The sequence below is a fragment of the Salvelinus namaycush genome, unplaced genomic scaffold (genome assembly GCF_016432855.1).
Source record: "Salvelinus namaycush isolate Seneca unplaced genomic scaffold, SaNama_1.0 Scaffold1185, whole genome shotgun sequence".
NCBI lineage: Eukaryota > Metazoa > Chordata > Actinopteri > Salmoniformes > Salmonidae > Salvelinus > Salvelinus namaycush.
Genome location: NW_024057881.1, coordinates 19,650 through 26,763, shown reverse-complemented (window position 1 = coordinate 26,763; position 7,114 = coordinate 19,650). Strand labels below are relative to the sequence as shown.

At 42.5% G+C, this 7,114-nt stretch overlaps 1 long non-coding RNA gene across 1 annotated transcript; it reads right to left on the bottom strand.

The window, feature by feature from the left end:
* Window positions 1–2,786: 2,786 nt before the first annotated feature.
* LOC120036020 lies at window positions 2,787–4,402 on the bottom strand. The gene is made up of 3 exons (XR_005474396.1): window positions 4,318–4,402; window positions 3,399–3,529; window positions 2,787–2,831 (listed from the first exon to the last, which is right to left on the bottom strand). It is a non-coding gene; the product is annotated as an uncharacterized LOC120036020 (long non-coding RNA).
* Window positions 4,403–7,114: the final 2,712 nt, after the last annotated feature.

The window sequence follows — 7,114 nt, the reverse complement described above, 5'->3', positions numbered from 1 at the left end:
CGTGAGACTACAGGGAGGATAAAACAGTTATTGACATCATCAATCACTTGGACTTAACGTGGGACTACAGGGAGGATAAAACAGTTATTGACATGATTCAATCACTTGGACTTAACGTGGGACTACAGGGAGGATAAAACAGTTATTGACATCATCAATCACTTGGACTTAACGTGGGACTACAGGGGGGATAAAACAGTTATTGACATCATCAATCACTTGGACTTAACGTGGGACTAAAGGGAGGATAAAACAGTTATTGACATCATCAATCACTTGGACTTAACATGGGACTACAGGGAGGATAAAACAGTTACTGACATCATCAATCACTTGGACTTAACGTGGACTACAGGGAGGATAAAACAGTTATTGACATCATCAATCACTTGGACTTAACGTGGACTACAGGGAGGATAAAACAGTTATTGACATCATCAATCACTTGGACTTAACGTGAGACTACAGGGAGGATAAAACAGTTATTGACATCATCAATCACTTGGACTTAACGTGGGACTACAGGGAGGATAAAACAGTTATTGACATCATCAATCACTTGGACTTAACGTGGACTACAGGGAGGATAAAACAGTTATTGACATCATCAATCACTTGGACTTAACGTGGACTACAGGGAGGATAAAACAGCTATTGACATCATTGAAAGATTGACTGCTTTTCTTTTCTCCTCCTCCATGAGCCCCCCCAAAACCTTTTCCCTGCAGTGGGTAACTATAGAAGGCTGGGCTGGACAATACAGTGGGTAACTATAGAAGGCTGGGCTGGACAATACAGTGGGTACCTATAGAAGGCTGGCTGGACAATACAGTGGGTAACTATAGAAGGCTGGGCTGGACAATACAGTGGGTAACTATAGAAGGCTGGCTGGACAATACAGTGGGTAACTATAGAAGGCTGGCTGGACAATACAGTGGGTAACTATAGAAGGCTGGCTGGACAATACAGTGGGTAACTATAGAAGGCTGGCTGGACAATACAGTGGGTAACTATAGAAGGCTGACTGGACAATACAGTGGGTAACTATAGAAGGCTGGCTGGACAATACAGTGGGTAACTATAGAAGGCTGGCTGGACAATACAGTGGGTAACTATAGAAGGCTGGCTGGACAATACAGTGGGTAACTATAGAAGGCTGGGCTGGACAATACAGTGGGTAACTATAGAAGGCTGGCTGGACAATACAGTGGGTAACTATAGAAGGCTGGCTGGACAATACAGTGGGTAACTATAGAAGGCTGGCTGGACAATACAGTGGGTAACTATAGAAGGCTGGCTGGACAATACAGTGGGTAACTATAGAAGGCTGGCTGGACAATGGAAAAGGTCAAGGAAGAAAAATGGCAAGCAAACGTTGGCTAAGCTGGGGAGGCAGGTAGCCTAGTGGTTAGAGTGTTGGACTAGTAACCGAAAGGTTGCAAGATTGAATCCCCGAGCTGACAAGGTAAAAATCTGTCATTCTGCCCCTGAACAAGGTAATTAACCCACTGTTCCTAGGCTGTCAATGAAAATAAGAATTTGTTCTTAACTGACTTGACGAGTTAAATAAAAGTTTAAAAAGTTGTTTTAAATACAAATAAGCTGGAGCACTAGCGCCAGCCCATAGCAAATGAATGGAATCAAACACTCGCAAAGCCCGTTTTGACTGGAGTGAAGCTTGGAGATTAATTTCACCTAAATGGCACCAAAAAAAATGTATCCCTTTTTATTTTACCACTACAATCTGTTCTTAGGACGAAACTGAAAAATAACAACCCGTGTAGAAAGTAAACAGCTGCACCTCGATGGTGCCAGGTGTGCTTATGTCTGCATAACGAGGAAGAAAGAAAAACATTGCTATTTCTGGCTAGCGGTCAATGATATACACATTGTAACTTTGCAACAAGATTTGATGATTTTAGTCTCCCCACAAAGGTGATGCAGTTTGCTAGGGTCCCTTTCTATACTGATGCGGGGCGAGACGTGTCTGCAAAAGCTGACTTATTTTATTTAGTATATATTTTCTTAACTCTATTTCTTGAACTGCATTGTTGGTTAAGGGCTTGTAAGTAAGCACCTGTCCTGTGTTTAATGAAGATGGGTGGTAATTTCATCTAGCATCTTTAAAAAAAAAAAAAGTTCCTCACCTGTGTTCTCCATGGCCAGTCTGAATCCCTGTAACTATAAGTCAACTCTTCGCCAGCTACAATATCTCGAGTCGCGATGAGGCACAAGTGTGGCTCATCGTTTGCTTGTATGGCCTTCATTTTGAGATTGAGTCTTTAGTGATCATCATTAACGAGTCTCCCAAGGGAGGAGTCTTCTTCAGGTGCATCAATGCTGCATAGAAACATAACATGTCACAGTTTAATGAAGATATTGCAGCACAGGGTTTCTATTTCAGAAAAGGGGCAGAAAAGTCCCTAACTGTTGTTTAAAAAAGGAGTGCAGATGCTCTGATAGCGAACCAGTTGGTTTGAAGACTAATATTGTTCCTTACTGTTTAGGTCAGGGACAAGGTCAAATTAGGATCTGGGCCTGAGATAGGCCAACAGTGCATATTGTGCCACCAACCATTTAAATGTCTGTTTCCATTTTAATGTTGTTGCTTTTTTTAGATCTCAAAAGGCATTAATATGTTTATTTTGTTCTCATCAATCCTACTTACCACCATGTTCTTCCTTTCCATTGGAAATGGAAAAGAAACACCTTTGCAGAATCATTGTAGTGATCAGCTCGGACCTCGCCCTCCTGTTGTGTAAGCAGTTCACCTCGGTACTCCACGACAAAGTCTCCTTTGGATATGAATTCAGTGGCAAAAACTCCCCGTCCTTAGCAGACACAAAATACAAACATTAGGAGATATTGCATTGTGCTTGTCAATTATTACAGAGAATAATCACTGTCTGGAGGTCCACTCCGGTCACATGATCACCCCATTCAACTTGCCAAGCTTCTCCAAAAACAACTGTTCTCATAAAATGACCTCACACTGTCTAAAAGTGATCTCACACATATCACTGCCAATCCAAATGAGGTTCAGGTGTGCAGCAGGGGGTTTAGGGAGGGGGATGCGCTGCTCTGTCTTTCAAGAGGCTAGATTCAGTTGTCACTCTTACTTTGTCTTCTAAACCAATGATTGGTTTTCAAGGTTGGCCTTTTCAGGTGGAAGGAGATTTCAGATGGAGCATCGTGTGACTGTAGTGGACCTTTAAGAATCCTATGACCATAATACAAAGACATGGCAAGCTATTCCTTTAAACCTTTTTTCCTGGGTGACTGTGCCCATATATCCCAATTCACTGTTTCCCACTAACCTCTAAAATGTACATCTGATTCATCTAATTCATAGCTGTCATATTTAGGACTGTCAGAAATATATTCAATCTTCACCTTACCTTTAAAGATATTGATAAAACGCTGGTAAAGTACTGGTTTATCAATGTTTGATCTGATGTGATGCTCTGCATCCTCCATGGGCCGGAGTCGCCTGGAAGATCTCTCCGTCAGGCCAACTCAAATCCTTAATCTGTGGAATAAAGCAGACATTATAAACTGGGTAGTTTGGGTCCTGGATGTTGATTGGCTGAAACTGTGGTATATTTAAGAAATAAGGCACCTCGGGGGTTTGTGGTATATGGCCAATATACCAAGGCTAAGGGCTGTAACCAGGCAGGCACTCCGCGTTGCCTCTTACGTAAGAACAGTCCTCAACCTTTCCTTGTGCTTTACTGCTTAACTATACCAAGGCTGTCAGACAATCAACATTCATGGCTTAACCTACAATTTATAAGAGACATAATGTATGTTTGTTAGATGACTACAAAACAAGCACGTTAGAAGCAGTAAAAAATTCCATCTGTGACTTTCCCTCTTCCACTCTGCTATGAGATGCAAGGTGGGGTGCACAACACCTGGTTTCCAGCCAGCCAACTTTAGCTCGCTAAACTAACACCATCTAATGTTATCAAACTGCTACCTACTCAAGTTCATCTATGGGGATCACGTGTCCCATTTAGCTGTCTATGCATGTTACTTATAACCACACTGATAGAATTGACTGAAACAGCCATAAAATATCAGTCTCTTTATCAACAGTTATGTTAACTAATCAAGCTACCCGCCCAAATGTCAACAAACTTGGCTCACTAGTGCATTAGCTAGATAGTGAGCGAACATTAGCACTAGCAACAAACAAGCTAACTAGGCTAACATAGTTCATAAACCAATACAACGATTTATGGTGGTGGAATTGTACTACAGCATGAAAATAACTTTCCATATCATTTCAATTCTTGAAAATATGATATTGCTCACCTTTCTTTTAGGAACAGCGGGGACCTGCAGATGGGCCGCCCCGTGTTAACGGACGAGCTTCTCCAGATGAAAGTGATTTTCCCTCTCTGGCTCTGCGCGGTAAAGTGGAGTGGGGGAGGGCAATTACAACGTGGGGACAGAGATAGTCATATAGGGGACGTGTCACCACAGTGGTGTGTGTGCATCTGTCAAGGCGCTGGAATCCTATACAATCGACATGACTGATGTTGATATTTCACTTGTGTAGTAAATATTCTATAGACCTAAGAAATAGGCTAATACATTGCAAAATGAATGCATTTCCCTCGGCCTATAGGTCATAGGAAACTTCAAGACACCAAAATGTACATTTTAAGGATTCAGAAATTGTATTGATTGATCCAGAAACACATAGGAATAAGGTGAATAGGCCTTGGCTATTTTCTGACATAGGAAGGGCTGGCTTACCTGGGTTATTGCCCCTGGGCCCCGGAGAAATAAAAATATATACAGTATGTTGTATATATTTATGTTTTACTGCAACCGCCAACCACAGGGGGATTCAGGAGCCCACTCTCAATGAGTGTAGAGGCCTGCTGCTGCGGACACTTTGTTATTTGTCAGATGGGGAGGAGAGGAGGTAGGGGGGCCACTTGTTTAATTAATTGATTAATAAAAATATATAAAGTGCATAATAAATAAATGTGACTAGTAAAATGTGTGATTCAGGAGCTGGGACCAAGCCCGTAGGGGGCCCTAGGGGCAAAACAAATACAAAATAAATACTTTTTACAATTATTATTATTTTTTTAATCCAACCACAGGAGCCCACTCTCAATGTTTAAAATACAACAGAGCATAATTTACCCAAAGAGGATCAATAGTTTCTACAAAAATAACTATCAAAAAGACATACAGTACATGTACTGTATCTGCCAAAATAAAAGAAACACCAACATAAAGTGTATTAAACGCATAGTTAAAATGAAATTAAATCAAATTGTATTTGTCAACTGCATCAAACACAACAGGTGTAGGCATTACCTTGAAATGCTTACTTCCAAACCCTTACTTACGTAAGCCTAGGAGTTGACGTCCCGATGGATAGGGATCAACCCGTAACGCTCGTAGTCGACATTGTCACACTGAACCCTTTCACGATGACTCACGTTTTCTGAAGATGTCTAATACGTAGGAGCTCCCTCTGTCTTCCAGAGCGGCTTCGGGCAAGCTCCTTCTCGCAACGGAAAAGATGCTCTCTGGACCCGCTCGTAGTAGCTCTCGTCATCTCCCTGCACGGTCCTATCGGATAGCCCAAGGTGTCTGGACTATCAAGCGTTTGATGTCTGGTTCACGATACCAACGTGCTTTCCCGTATACTTACAAAGTGCGCAGCTTATGAGCCGAGCCTCCAGGATGGTCTGGATGCTGTTCAGAGCCTTATGTTGTCTGTGTAGCAACAGGCTGAGACAGGCTAACAACCCTGAGCAACCTAAACCGAGGTGGTGGTTATTACCACTACTACCAGGACGACAGCGACGATGAGGACAGCGACGACGACAGTGATACCATATACCCCACTACCCTATCACATGGAAACACCAGCAGGATCACTGACATAGGGAGGCGAGTAGCACCTTCCTTTGTAAGTTCTAAATAGACAGTACACAGATAGATCCCTGTGCTGAATGAACTAGCTTCTGATTTCCTCTGGCGGTGATAACGGACCCTGGCCGCGTAGAACTAAGGCAGGGAATGCAACACAGAACCAGTGTCTACTGAGTAATCCACATAGATGTGCACCCGATCATAGGCAGTTCATTCTCAATTACTGTCACATCAATTGTCATCTTTCAAATAAACACAACCAAGATATATGTATATGCAAGACATATTTTATTTCAAGGCAATAGATATATAAGGTTGGCTGATACAAACGTAGAAAGGGGTAGGTACAAAGGGTATACACATTACCCAGGTGTAATATGGTCGATTAAAGTAAGGTATAAAATCGTACACACGTGAAATTGAGAACATGAAATTGGTAACAATATACAAACATCATTGCTCTACTTTAAAGGAAACTGTAATACTCTATGGTTGTATCACGCGAGTGAGACCAATACCATCATCGCCACTGTTGTGGTAGGAGCTAAACTCCTCAACAATATCGATGTAATTACCTCCTGAATTACCATCTGAGGGGCATGTGAACATGCTATTGGCATTCCTGCCATTGAAACAGTAATTGCTATCATCTTTGGCCCGTTGCTGGGCCAGGTGAGGTGTTACTGTTTCCATCCCAATCCTGGAGGCCAACAAAGCTATGACATGGACCAAAGTAGCACCTTCACTGGGTTTACAATCTAACACAAGGTTAAGCCGCCTGTCTTGTGGTGACACATACTGAGCTGTAAACCACCTACAAAGATAGAATACCATTCTTCTAAACTCTATGCTCGAGGTGAGGTTTCTCAGTGTGTTGTCAACAACTGTGACTACCTTAGACTGCCCTCTCCTGGGCAACGAAGTGCACCACATAGTCAAAATGATCTGTTTCTTCAAGACAAAACAGCACCAATGAAACCTGTAGGACCCAAGTGACACATTGAACAATCTCGGTAAGGAGTCATCAGGTCCGATCAGCTTCTCCGTTCTGGGAAGGGGACGGGTTCCCACCACGTGATCCCAGAACCCAGGTACATGAGGGATACAGACATATCTGTAGGCCACCTCTTCTGGCATTGCTTTGCTTACCCAGTACCTGAAGGACATGGTGTCATTCACTGTGATGAGATGGTTGAACGCTGCGCGGGAA